General features: G+C 38.1%; 1 long non-coding RNA gene across 1 annotated transcript; it reads left to right on the plus strand.

Moving 5' to 3' along the window:
* The first annotated feature begins 12747 nt into the window (after positions 1-12747).
* Positions 12748-13678, plus strand: LOC120086840 (uncharacterized). The gene is made up of 2 exons (XR_005484344.2): positions 12748-12905; positions 13292-13678. It is a non-coding gene; the product is annotated as an uncharacterized LOC120086840 (long non-coding RNA).
* Positions 13679-14830: the final 1152 nt, after the last annotated feature.

The raw sequence follows: 14830 nt of genomic DNA on the forward strand, positions 1-14830 counted from the left end.
ACTTCATTAGATGTATCTCATACATTATACCGATCATATCATATATAATCAAATTACCTCTTGTCAATTTAAACTTGTAAAACTAACACCAAGAACTGATCCTCAACTCGAATCCATTGAGTTACCAAGGGGACCTTATGGACCTGTAGCTCGAAGCTCCAATGTTACGTGAATAACTAACTAAACTCTTTAGTCACGAGATTCACCATCCATTAACTGTCAGGCATTCCACTAAAGACCGACAACTGAACTCTCCTTATGACAGATATATTATGTATCCATCTTAACCAAACAACAGTGTGATAACTCTTCACAGATCGCTCATAAGTACAGTTCAGCCAATAACCGTTATGCCCCTGTAGTTACATCTAACTCCTTAAGTACCACTGATCCCTCTAATGAACATAAGTCATAGTCCTACTATGACTGAGTCTTATCTTCCAAAGAGAAGTTGTGGTCACTATGTTCAATCCCCGGAATCAGCCCTTAAGGAAGCAATCTATCTACTTACCCCTGCTTCAGGGAAGGAGTGAATTCCATTTTATGTAACTGAGTTCCTACCTCCCAAATCAGACAAGTTCCCAAAAAGGTAGGCATGTTGAGTTGGCAATCTGGCCACTCTCACCCATACTAATCAAAGAACCACCCTCAAAGGCATGAGTTCCCAAAACACTCAGGATTGAAGTCATGTTACCTATGGTCGTTTAGGTGAGATGTAAGTCTCCAGTATCAACGGTGTTATATACAGAGATGAAACATCTCGTGGTCTGGTCTTATACAAACTCTTTGTATAGGACACCCCTACTCGCATGTCTCCACATGAGTGGTCAGGATCTAACATCTGTAGTGGTTTACAACACTTGCAAACCTCTACAAAGCGGGCGTATCTGTAGTGTCCAAGGATCAGGTATCCCACCTTAATTCTTATACTACAGATCTATGTAGGTTATCACTTAAGGCATGATCCACTTGTATACCTCATATACACACTTAATTTTACATACGATAACCATGGAGTTTTGTTTATTGGATATGAGTAAATGCCAAAATGAAATAAGTTTTATTTTATTCATAACAATGTGTATATTACAAACTACGAGACTTTGGAAAATTAGGACACCAATCCCAACATTCTTGGGACTAGGCCTCACAGATTTGTCATCCGTCATTTGGAACTTGAGATAACAACTGACAGCATGTTTCTTCAACTCGGCTTCCTTGGTGTCGTACTTCTTTTTGCAGAGTGTCCTAGACCACCTTTGCTATCTTCATTGTGTTATAGTAGTCATATAGATTATAAGTTGAATCATTTAATATAAAGTTCTTACATAGAAAATCTTTCTCCTCCCAGTTAGCAGCTTCTTTTATCTATTGTTTAGTTGGTTCTTCTAATAGGACGATTGGCTTATCCCTGGTACATGTGTCGGTAACTTTCTTGATGGTAAGAAAGAATAACATCTTTTGCATCCACCGTTTGAAGTTCGCTCCTTCAAATTAGAATGGATGATTGAGGTCAGATGTCATAATGTCGTTGTTGCTAGTCAGGGCCATTAGCGAATTGGCTGATAAAAGTCTTAAATTTGTTGGAACGAAAACACCCTTAGAATATGAATAGGACAGTAGTGAACGGTCAGGATCCGACAGTTTGGCAAAGAACGAAACCTGCAAAACAAAAGCTCATTATAGGCTGATTCGCGGATCTCGCTCTCTTTAAGACATTTCGCCACTCTACCCAAGTGTGCAAGCAGGTCAGGAATACTGTCATGTCGTCCCTAGGATAAAATTGGGACTGGTGTCCTAATTCTCCCAGAGTCTCCTTGTTTGTAAAGATACACATTATTTGATGAATAAAATAATTATTATTTAATTCTGGCATTTAATCATATCTAATAAACAAAGCTACTTGGTTATCTTATGTGAACTTAAGCATGTATATGTGATATACAAATGAATCATGCCTTAAGTGATAACCTAAATAGGTCTGTAGTATAAGGATTAAGGTGGGATACCTGATCCTGGTGACACTACGGATACGACCCGCTTGTTAGAAGTTTGCAAGTGTTGTAAACTACTACAGATGGTAGTTCCTGACCATTCATGTGGAGACATGCGAGCAGGGATGTCCTATACAAAGAGTTTGTATAAGATTGGACCACGAGATGACTAGACTCTGTATATAACGCCGTTGATACTAGAGACTTATATCTCAGTTAAATGACCATAAGTGACACGACCTCAATCCTCAGTGTTTTGGGAACTCTTGTCTTTGAGGGCGGTCCTTTGATTAGTATGGGTGAGAGTGGCAAGACTGCCAACTCAACATGCCTACCTTTTTGTGAACTTGTTTAATCTGGGAGCTTGGAACTCAATCCATAAGATGGAATTCACTCATTTTCCGAAGCAGGGACAAGTAGAGAGATTGTTCCCTTAAGGGTTGATTTCGAGACTTGAACATAGTGGCCATAGTTTCTTTTTGGAAGAGAGGACTCAGTCATAGTAGGACTATGACTTATGTTCATTAGAGGGATCGGGGGTACTTAAGGTGTTAGATGTAACTACAGGGGCATAACGGTTATTGGCCCAACTATACCTACGAGCGATCTGTGAAGGATTGTCGCACTGCTGATTGGTTAAGATGGACACATAATATATCTATCGTAAGAAGAGTTCAGCTGTCGGTCTTTAATGGAGTGCCTGGCAGTTAATGGATGGTGGATTCTATGACTAAAAACTTTAGGAAGTTATTCACGTACTGTTGGAGCTTCAAGCTACAGGTCCATAAGGTCTCCTTGGTAGCTCAATGGGTTTAGTAAGATCAATTCTTCATGTTGGTTTGAATTGTTCAAATTGACAAAAGGTAATTTGATTATATAGGATATGATCAGTATGATATATGAGATACATCTAATGGAGGATTAATGTAAATGAGATTTACATTAAGTACCATGGAATAGAAAAAGAACTATGGTTTATATGTTTCATGAGATGAAATATTAAAACTATAGGAAAAAGAACTATGGTTTATATGTTTCATGAGATGAAATATTAAAACTATAGGTTATAAATATAGTATAATAAGTTGGTTATCGTTTATATTTATAGTAATATTAATTATTGGATAATTAAATCTTTTTCTCTAATAACCAATTGAGTGGGAGATTATTGGTGGTTCATGGTAACCGTGAGATAGAAAGGAAAATTGTTTTCCTAATTTTAGTAAGTTTTGTAAAAAAAATTGATTTTGAGATTTCTCTCTCGGAAAAAGAATCTCACGGAAGTTATCAAGTAAACACGGATTTACTAAGCGACAACTTGACTAAGGTAAACTATCGTGTAGTGTTTTGTAAGCAACAGACACAAAACTAAGCGATGAGCTAAACGATTGGCCATCAACCTATATGATAGGTTTCAGCCATCTACCACTTGCTCAATCGTTTACACGATTGTTGTATCCTCCGTCTTTTGCCTCAAACCAAGTCCAAGTAGAGCCCACCCTATGGATTCTCACATCGAGAATACCAAGGTAGCCTTCTTGATGGTGTCATACTCAACTCGATACCGTCGAGGTTATATGGAGACTGTTCGTGCTGTTAGGGTGTTTATGACCAATGCGATCGTTGAGTTCGAGTGCACGGTGTTCATGTGGTGTAGCGATCATGTTGTTCGAGCATTCGAGGTTGTTGTGTTCAAGCATTCGTGATCAAGGAACATGGAGACGAATCTACAAATGTGTGTAGAAATTTCTTCTTGATCATTTATAGTTTCATGCTGTAATTTCTGTATTGATTGCATAACCGTATGTTTCGTTTGATGACTGTAATTTGTAATATTCATACATGATTGTAATTTGGAACGATCTTTCCACTGTTCATGGAAATCCTCGTGTTCGATTTCCTTCAATTAGTATCAGAGACAGGTTATTCTGATATTCCAAATTACAAGTCTGTATTGCCTTCATTTTATAGTCGAGGTGGGTTTCTGCATTTGTGGTTAATCATTAAGTGCATTTGTGGATGGAGTTTATGAATGTTTCGTGTTTAATTGCCTTTAGTTAAAGCTTTCTTCAATTACAAAGTGTTAATTTGTATGGGCCCCTGTGTTTTTGGGTATTATTAACTTGCAATCGAGTCTGTAATTCAAAGAGTTTGAGTTAGTCAAGTTGTTCGCGAAAAAGTTTTGAAGCATGGAGATACGGTTCTCAATGAAGAAGAAGACCAAGCATTGGTCGTATCATGTAGCCTAAGGTAAACGATTGTTGGGATTTAACTAAGTGATCGTTTAAATTTTTCTAAACGATTTTGTAGTATTTACTAAACGACCGTTTAGCTAATGCTAAGCGATAGGGTAAATCGTTTACTCTATCGCTAGCATTGGTTGCCCAATCGTGTAGGCGCTGGAGGTAGACGATCATAGTGGAAGCATGTGATGCTCATCGTTTAGTAAAAGGCGCACGCTAGACGATTGTGTAGTTAGCAAGCCTCATTGCTTAGTTACTACCAACACGATCGCGTGTATACGATACAGAGGAACTAGCTAAGCGATCGCTTAGGCGATGGTGCTTTGCGGCATCGTAGTCATTTAGACGATCGCAGAAGGCAGGCGTTGTGTGGAGCACGCTAAGCAATCCTGTACCTCAGGCTTCATCGCTTAGTACAAGGTACACGATCATGTAGTAATTTCTAAATGATCGTTTAGCTCTGGGAGCGTTGGTAAGCGATAGAGCAAAGCGTTTGTTTTATCGTGTAGATGATCGCGGGGAGTTTAGTACACGATGGTTGGAGATGTGTTGCTTTGCCCGAGCAGTTCAAGACACGGTTCGCCTGTTTGAACCGGAGACTCATTGTTTTTGTAATATTTAGCTTTAATTTTGTGATTTTAAGGCAATTTTACCCGGTTCATCAACATTTATTTTTATACATGTGATGTATGGTGCTTATATGCCAAAGTGTTTGACATATAGTTTAAAACCCACCTTAGGTTGTGGGATTACTCATGCCTCATGTATTATAAATGATATAATCGAGCATGAAGAAATTACTTGAAAGCATGTGCATGCATCATGAAATATAAGAGTTATATTTTGCATGCAGTGAGCATTATCATGCATCATCATTTTATTATAAATATTATTGTCTAAGGGTGAATGGAAGTATGTTTTGCTTGTTTTATTGCTATTTTGTATAAGTGTTATTTAAAAGAAGTAGCAATGAATGAACAATGCATTGAGCATGATCCTTAGGTTGTTCATAAGCATTATGAATGTCTTGCATGTGTTAGCTTACCATTGTGGTTATGAGTGTTATAAAGGAAATTAGACCTAAAATCAATAAGAAAAAGTTGCATGTGGACTTAGAGTGAACTCAATTTTTTTAAAAGGGTTTTAAAATTGGATTGAGATAGATCTAAGTACAAGTGGTTCTAAAGAGTTTAGTAACCTAGATTAATCTTTTAAGATCGGTATAATAGGATTAAATTGGTTGGCATAAAAGATTAAATTTGTTTTAAATCTATCTATAAGGGACCTTTTGTCTAAAGTGGGTTTTGGCTAGGCTAGAGTTCTTAAGTTGATGGAAACGTAACACCTCTACCTGGGAACCTACCTTGAAAGGTGAATTAGATAGATTTTCAACAAGCATGCGACAATTTGGTCAAAGATTCCATTAAAGAGTTTAATGGATGATGATCAAAAGTTGTTTAACTATCCAAGCTAAAAGTTACTCTTAGGCAAACCTAAAAGTCACTTAGTTAAAATCCTTAGCCATGTTTTTTCTAAGTAAGCTAAACCTTAGGTTATAAAATACTCAGTGGGAGGAAGAGATGTATATGATATGTCTATGATTCCACTCACGTTTCTCCCTGTATGTTCACATCGTGAGATTCATGCTTGCCCTCATGGTGCCCTGGGAGCATCCCCTTTCGGATGTTGTTTGCATGAGTCAATATCAAGGTGAATGGAGAGAGTGTTTATAGTAAATGGATGAAGGGTATGTGTCAACACGTCCTATTCTCTGTCATTGGTTCACACCGTAAGATCATTCTGTACTCCCTCGTGGCGTCTTGAGAGCGTCCCCCTTCGAATGGGTTTTGTGTAGTTGGTCAAGATCAAGGTGAACTCCAAAAATGGATAGGGTCATTTTAGGTTTTTCCCCAATCGGATTTTTTCCTTTCGGATTGGCTTTTTGGGGCGGACCTCTAGGGCCTAAAATGGCGGGTCACACTTAAGGGAGATTGTTAAGTAAGTTAATGATCTCTTGGCCAAATTAATGATGGCTAGTCATTATAGGAGCAAGAGTTGTTCTGGTATTAATGACTGGTTGAGAACTTCTCAATTCAGAGGAGAGATAACTGACCTCCCTTCGACGGCTTTTTTCCTAAACCTTTGAAGCATCGTTGCGGAATTAGATGTCACACGGGGTTCATATTAGTTTTGCTAAAACCTTATTGGATGTTATTTTGTTTTACAACGGGTATTTGCTTAAAACCTATCGTAGGTCAATATGTTTTTCTTTTTAGCAACACGTTAGTATTTCCGTTTAAAGCTTTTGATATGCCTTACTACTTACAGTGGAAAAAATTGTGTGAAACGTATTTCGTGGCAAATGACCTCGATCCTACTACTCTCCAAAAGAGGAGACAAAACAGTAAATCTGATTTATTGGTCTTGGAGATGTGTCTGGTAGAGAATGATGATTCTTCCTAGATCCTTGATTCAAGTGCTACCAATCATGTCAGTTCCTCTTACCAAGGATTCAGTTCCTGGGAAACGTTGCCACAGGGAGAGATGACACTTCGATTCAGCACTAGTCAGGTTATTTCAACTGTTGTTGTAGGTAGGCTGAAGTTATTTGTTGACAAGAAACGTTATCTGTTACTGGATAATGTTTTTGTAGTCCCTCATATTAAGAGGAACTTAATCTCGGTTTCTTGTTTCATTGAACAAGGCTATACAGTCTCTTTTTCTGAGAATAAAATGTTTATTTTCAAGAATGGAATGGAGATTGGTTATGGTTCAATGGAACTTATATATACTAAGGCCATTAGTCATAAAAGCCTTGTTTAACACTAAAATGTTCAGTACGGCAACAACAGCTAAAAGACCAAAGGGTTATACTAAAGAAAACGCCCATCTTTGGTATCTAAGGTTAGGTCACATCAACCTCAATAGGATTGAGAAGTTGGTGAAAAGTAGACTTCTAAAGCGTTTAGAAGAAAACTCTTTGCCGGTATGTGAATCATGCATCGAAGGCAAGATGACCAAACGACCTTTTACTGGAAAAGGTTACAAAGCCAAGGAAGCCTTGGAGCTTGTCCATTCAGACCTCTGTGGTCCAATGAATGTTAGAGCTTAGGGTGGGTATGAATATTTCATCTCTTTAATAGATGATTATTCAAGGTTTGGGTATCTCTACCTAATGCAACGTAAGTCTGAAGCCATTGACAAGTTCAAGAAGTATAAGGTCGAAGTTGAAAACTTGTTAGGTAAGAAGATAAAAACACTACGATCTGATCGTGGTGGAGAGTATATGGACCTCCAATTTCAGAACTATATGATAGAACATGAGATTGCGTTCCAACTCTCGACCCCTGGTACACCTCAGCAAAATGGTGTATCAGAAAGGAGAAACAGAACCTTATTGGACATGGTTCGGTTTATGATGAGTTATGCTCATCTTCCAGACTCGTTTTGGGGTTTTGCAATGGAAATTGCATGTTATATCCTGAACAACGTTCCTTCGAAAAGTGTTTCTGAAACACTTTTTGAGTTATGGAGAGGCCATAAAGGTAGTTTATGCCACTTCAGGATTTAGGGCTGTCCAGCACATGTGCTAGTGACTAACCTAAAGAAGTTGGAACCGCATTCGAAGGTTTGCCTCTTTGTAGGCCACCCCAAGGAAAGGAGAGGCGGATACTTCTATGATTCGAGTGAGAATAAAGTGTTTGTTTCTATAAATGCTATATTCTTGGAAGAAGACCACATGAGGGATCATAAGACACAGAGTAAGCTCGTTTTGCATGAGATCTCTAGTTAGACTAAGACTGCTGAGTGTTCAACAAGAGTTGTTGAACAGGCCGACAAATCAACAAGAATTGTTGAGGTCGGAACGTCTAGTCAACCAGCTCAAGAGTTGAGACTACCTCGGCGTAGTGGGAAGGTTATGAACCCACTGGATCGCTACATGGGTTTGACTGAAGCCCAAAACGTCATTACGAATGACGGGGTCGAAGATCCATTGTCTTTTAAGAAAGCAATAGAGGATGTTGACAAAGATGAATGGGTTAAAGCCATGAACTAGGAAATGGAGTCTATGTACTTCAATAACGTCCGGGGGCTTGTTGATCCACCTGATGGGGTAAGACCTATTGGGTGTAAGTGGATCTATAAGCGAAAGAGAGGTATAGATGGAAAGGTACAAACTTTTAAGGCTAGACTCGTGGCAAAGGGTTATACCCAGGTTGAGAGGGTTGACTATGAGGAAACTTTCTCACCTGTTGTCATGCTGAAGTCTATCAGAATTCTCCTATCCATAGCCACATTTTTTTATTATGAAATATGGCAAATGGACGTCAAGACTGCCTTTCTTAATGGTAATCTTGAGGAGACAATCTATATGACTCAATCAGAGGGGTTCACAGTTCCAGATCAAGAGCAAAGAGTTTGCAAGTTTAATAGGTCCATTTATGGGCTAAAAGAAGCATCTAGATCTTGGAACATCAGGTTTGACAATGTTGTCAATTCGTTTGGCTTTGATCAGAACGTTGATGAGCCTTGTGTTTACAAGAAGATCATCAACGACTCAGTAGCTTTCCTGGTACTTTATGTGGATGATATCCTACTCATTGGGAATGATGTAGGGTATCTGACTAACATTAAGAATTAGCTAGCTGCCCAGTTCCAAATGAAGGATTTGGGTGAGGTACAGTATGTTCTAGGGATCCAGATCATTCGGGATCGTAAGAACAAATGATTAGCCCTGTCTCAGGCATCATACATTGATCAAATGTTGATTAGGTACAGGATGCATGATTCCAATAGGGGTTTATTACCCTTCAAGCATGGAATCGTTTTGTCTAAGGATCAATGTCCTAAGACACCTCAAGAGGTTGAGAAGATGAGACAGATTCCCTATGCTTCTGCTGTAGGAAGCTTGATGTATGCAATGTTGTGTACGAGACCCAACATTTACTATGCAATAGGAATTGTCAATCGGTATCGGTCCAATCCAGGATTTGATCACTGGACAATGGTCAAAACGATCCTCAAGTATCTTCGGAGAACGAGGGACTACATGCTCGTATATGGAGATAAGGATCTGATTCTTATAGGATACACGGACTCTGACTTTCAGACCGATAGAGATTCTCACAAATCGACATCGGGGTCAGTTTTCACTCTGAATGGAGGGGTTGTTGTCTGGCGAAGCATCAAGCAAGGATGCATCATGGACTCCACTATGGAAGCCGAATACGTTGCAACTTGTGAAGCATCTAAGAAGGCTGTTTGGCTGAGGAAATTCCTTTTAGATTTGGAAATTTTTCCAAATATGGATTTGCCTATCACTCTTTATTGTGATAACAGCGGGGCTGTGGCAAATTCAAAGGAGCCTTAGAGTCATCGTTGGGGAAAGCACATCGAATAGGGAGATTGTGTATCACGGTGATGTGATAGTCACAAAGATCGCATCGGAGCACAACGTTGTTGATCCCTTTACAAAGGCCCTCACGACTAAAGTGTTCGAGGGTCACCTGGAGAATCTGGGTCTACGAAACATGCGACATCTTGTGTAGTGCATATGGGAGATGATACTGGGGTATACCCTAGTTTATTGTATATTGTACATTTTTATATTGTATTGTACACTAGTCTCCCGAGTCATTAGGATAAGTGGGAGATTGTTGGGATTGGTGTCCTAATTCTCCTGGAGTCTCGCTATTTGTAAAGATACACATTGTTTGATGAATAAAATAATTGTTATTTAATTTTGACATTTACTCATATCCAATAAACAAAGCTCCTTGGTTATCTTATGTCAACTTAAGCATGTATATGTGATATACAAGTGGATCATGCCTTAAGTGATAACCTAAATAGGTATGTAGTATAAGGATTAAGGTGGGATACCTGATTCTAGTGATACTACGGATACGGCCCGCTTTGTAAAGGTTTGCAAGTGTTGTAAACTACTACAGATGATAGATCTTGACCATTCATGTGGAGACATGCGAGCGGAGGTGTCCTATACAAAGAGTTTATATAAGACCGGACCATGAGATGACTAGATTCTGTATATAACGCCATTGATATTAGAGACTTACATCTCACCTAAACGACCATAGGTGACATGACCTCAATCTTGAGTGTTTTAGGAACTCCTACCTTTGAGGGGGGTCCTTTGATTAGTATGGGTGAGAGTGGCCAGATTGCCAACTCAACATGTCGACCTTTTTGAGGACTTGTCTGATCTGGGAATTGGAAACTCAATCCACAAGATGGAATTCACTCCTTTCCGGAAGCAGGGATAAGTAGAGAGATTGCTCCCTTAAAGGCTGATTCCGAGGCTTGAACATTGTGGCCACAACTTCTTTTTGGAAGAGAGGACTTAGTCATAGTAGAACTATGACTTATGTTCATTAGAGGGATCAGTGGTACTTAAGAAGTTAGACGTAACTATAGAGGCATAACGGTTATCGAGCCAACTATACTTACGATCGATTTGTGAAGGGTTGTCACACTGTTGATTGATTAAGATGGACACATAATATATATGTGATAAGAAGAGTTCAGCTATCAGTCTTTAGTAGAGTGTCTGGTAGTTAACAGATGGTGGATCTTGTGACTAAAGAGTTTAGTCAGTTATTCACATACCGTCGGAGCTTCGAGCTATAGGTCCATAAGGTCCCCTTGGTAGCTCAATGAATTCAGTTAGGATCAGTTCTTGGTGTTGGTTTGAAATATTCAAATTAACAAGAGGTAATTTCATTATATATGATATGATCGGTATGATGTATGAGATACATCTAGTGGAGGATTAATGTAAATGAGATTTATATTAAGTACCATGGAATAGAAAAAGAACTATGGTTTATATGTTTCATGAGATGAAATATTAAAACTATAGGTTATAAATATAGTATGATAAGTTAGTTATCATTTATATTTACAATAATATTAATTATTGGATAATTAAATCCTTTTCTTTAATAACCAATTGAGTGGGAGGTTATTGGTGGTTCATGGTAACAGTGAGATAAAAAGAAAAATTATTTTCCTAATTTTAGTAAGTTTTTGTAAAAAATTGATTTTGAGATTTCTCTCTCGGAAAAAATAGCTCACGGAAGTTGTCAAGTAAACACGGATTTACTAAGCGACAGCTTGACTAAGGTAAACGATCATGTAGTGTTTTATAAGCAACAGACACGGAACTAAGCGATGAGCTACACGATCACTTAGCTTTTGCTAGACGATCGCTTATCTTTTGCTAAACGATTAGGCATCGACCTATACGATAGGTTTCAGCCATCTCCCACTTGCTCAATTGTTTACACGATTGTTGTATCCTCCATTTTCTACCTCAAACCAAGTCCAAACGGAGCCCTCCCTCTGGATTCTCACACCGAGAATACCAAGGTAGTCTTATTGGTGGTGTCATAATCAACTCGACACCGTCGAGGTTCTGTGGAGACCGTTCGTGCTGTTAGGGTGTTTGTGACCAAGGCGATCGCTGAGTTGGAGTGCGCAGTGTTCGTGCTGTATAGCAGTCGTGTTGTTCGAGCGTTCGAGGTTGCTGTGTTCGAGCATTCGTGATTAAGGAGCGTGGAGACAAGTCTACAAATGTGTGTTAGAAATTTCTTTTTGATCATTTGTAGTTTCATGCCGTAATTTCTGTATTGATTGCATAATCGTATGTTTCGTTTGACGACTGTAATTTGTAATGTTTATACATGATTGTAATTTGGAATGATCTTTCTGCTGCTCATGGAAATCCTCGTGTTCGATTTCCTTAAAAAACAATAGAAAAAATAGGAAACTCGATAAAAAAATGCACTGTTACCGACTGGAACATACACCTTTCTAACTGAATGCTCGGAAAACCAAAAAAAATAGAGGGGAGAGATTGAGAGAATGAATGATCTGTGGAAAAACTACTGAGAATTACGTCGTTTATAGGCCTGTAGCGCTAAATTGCCATTGGAGGGAAACGCGTTCAGCCTCTGAATGTGCGCGTGGAAGTCATGGGCGAAAGACCAACTCCATTTTCCAATTGAAAATAAAAAATAATAATTAAAAAAGAAAATAATAATAATAATAAATCATTTTTTTTTTAAAAAAAAGATCATATACGCTCAGCTTGGCTCGACTCAGCTCGCCACGTTCGACTAGACAGACGGCGACACACGTGTGGGATTTCCACCATACCCATATTAATCTATCTTTTCACTCCCTCCAAAACATGGGTACCCCTTGAGGCTCAAACCCATATCCCAAGGTTGGAGTACAAAAAGGAGTCTCCCCTTTTAAAATTTATCAACGTGGGATTCTCAACCAAGGTTGGTTCCCTTTTGTTTTTTTTAATTAGTATTTAAAAACTAAATTTTCACCCAACATGTGGTCTTGATGACGCCAACGAAAAATCTCCGTTAGACAAATGTCACTTCAATCTCAAGATTCTGACCCACTAAGACCCCAAATTTTGGTTGTTCTTTGTGGTTTTTTTAAGGTTTTTCTTTGTGATTTTTCAAGGTTTTTCTGGACTCTCTGCTTTTGCTTCAAACCATTTATTGGCCCTTTTCTTCCTCTCTTCCCCTTTCCTTCATTTCCCACTTTTTTCAGAGAAACACTTTAAGTTGTGGGGTTAATGGTGTATTGACTTTAAAGCTTTTTTCCCACTTGATTTTACTTCTAAAAGGTATGTTAAAATGTACTTTTATTCATCTTGTCTTTGGGAAATTACTAGAACTGATGGGGTTTCCCTCATTTTATTCATCCCCTATGGCTACCCTTATATTCTTTTGTGCTTTTTATTTTATTGTATGGAGTCCCATCCACAACTTTTCCACTTAGTATTCTTGTGGTGGTGCATGTGAGTGTTTTTATCTTCTGGGTCCTCATGTTTTTTTTTTTTACTGTTTTCTCTCTTTTGTTCACTTTAACGTGTTATCATTTAAAATCATCACATTTTCATCATCTGGGGTTTTTGTTTTGGAAGATTTGGGAGATGGGTTGTGCTTAGATTTGAGTTTGATTGTACAAGTTCTGGATTTTTTTTTTTTTTTCTTTGTTTCTGGAGTAAAGGGAAAGGTCGTTTCAAGCAGAGAAAGCTATGGAGTGAGTCATGGTGGGAGTCGCAGCACCAAAAGTAGAGGAGCCACAAGCTCATCCACCGAAGGATCAGCTACCCAACGTTTCTTACTGCATTACTAGTCCACCTCCATGGCGTGAATGTCTCTTTTTGCATATCTTTTCTTCCCCATTCAAAATTGAATTCCATTTTCAGAAACGTTACTTCGATTCTTCTTAATCTTGTAAGTTTCAGTCTCGTTAGCTATTTTTAGTTCTTACAGTTTCTTGATTCATCACCACCGTGTATTGAATCACCACCACCATTTCAATCTCATGATGTTGGTTTAAAACTCTTTGCTTCAATAAGATATTTTAATCATTTTCTTTTTATTACAAAAATCTACTGAAAAGACTCTTAGTTGTGCAGGTTTATGGCTTCGTGCAAGAAAAAATAAGAAAACCAATGGTTTTTTTTTATAAGTTCAAACACAAAATTTTGCGCAAAATTGTGAGTTTCATGAACTAGATTATTATGTGGTTATATATGTATATATTTAAACAAAAATATATGACTTCATATGCAACATAATAGGAACAGTAGGAAAAGACTTATAAAGGCCTAGATGTTTTACTCAAGCATTGGGGATACCAGAACATGTTGGCCGAGTGCGTGGAGTTGGGGATTTCGTGTCACCCTCAACGTATTTCAATGTTGTGTGACTAAAGGTAAAGATAGAACAAAATGAACCTTCAAAAACCCCCCAAAAAATGAGAATACTGAAAAGCCATCGCCACCAGTTGAACAAAAAAATAGGTGTGTTGTTAAAGAAGAGAAGTTAGAAATTGTATCGGAGCAAAGAGTTGAAAAGGAATAACTGCTTATAGCTGGCCAAGATCATATCCACCTTTAAATGGTAAAGCGTGTCAATTAGCTATAGGTTCGCTTTCAAACGTTGTTGCAATTGGCACCATGTTCAAAATGAATGGACTGAAAAGGTTAATGGATTGCATTTGGGATCAAAAACTGTAAAGGTATTTGTCGAACTCTCATTCAGAGATGACATACCATCCCAATACCAGTCAAAGGTAAGATTAAGAAGATGTCTAAAGCTACATGCATGTTGGTTGCAAGGCCTCGTAGTCTTGTTCAATCCGCAAAAGATAATGTGTGTTTGTAAAAAGCAAAAATGTTTAAATATGATGTTATTAGATTAACGCATGTTCATAATTATAATTATCTTACAAGTTTATAGGACCCTAAACTAGTTCCAACAATAAACCTAATTTTCCTAGCAATTCGTCTATTCCTACATGTATTAAATTTTTGCATCAATATGTTGAAAAACTTTCCCCACATGATGCATTAATTGCCCCTCAGTGATCAAGTCTTCAAGGGAAAACTGTTTTTCTGATTCCAAAGGATATTATACCACTATGTGGAATGGAGGAAATTTCAAATTCATGTTTATTAGTCTATATGGGAAAAGTGATATATTTGATTATTTTATGTGTAACTATTAAAGGGATAAAAGTACTAAATCTGCTCAACAT

Source organism: Benincasa hispida, chromosome 9 (assembly GCF_027475165.1).
Source record: "Benincasa hispida cultivar pf3 chromosome 9, pf3_genome.v1.1, whole genome shotgun sequence".
Taxonomy (NCBI): domain Eukaryota; kingdom Viridiplantae; phylum Streptophyta; class Magnoliopsida; order Cucurbitales; family Cucurbitaceae; genus Benincasa; species Benincasa hispida.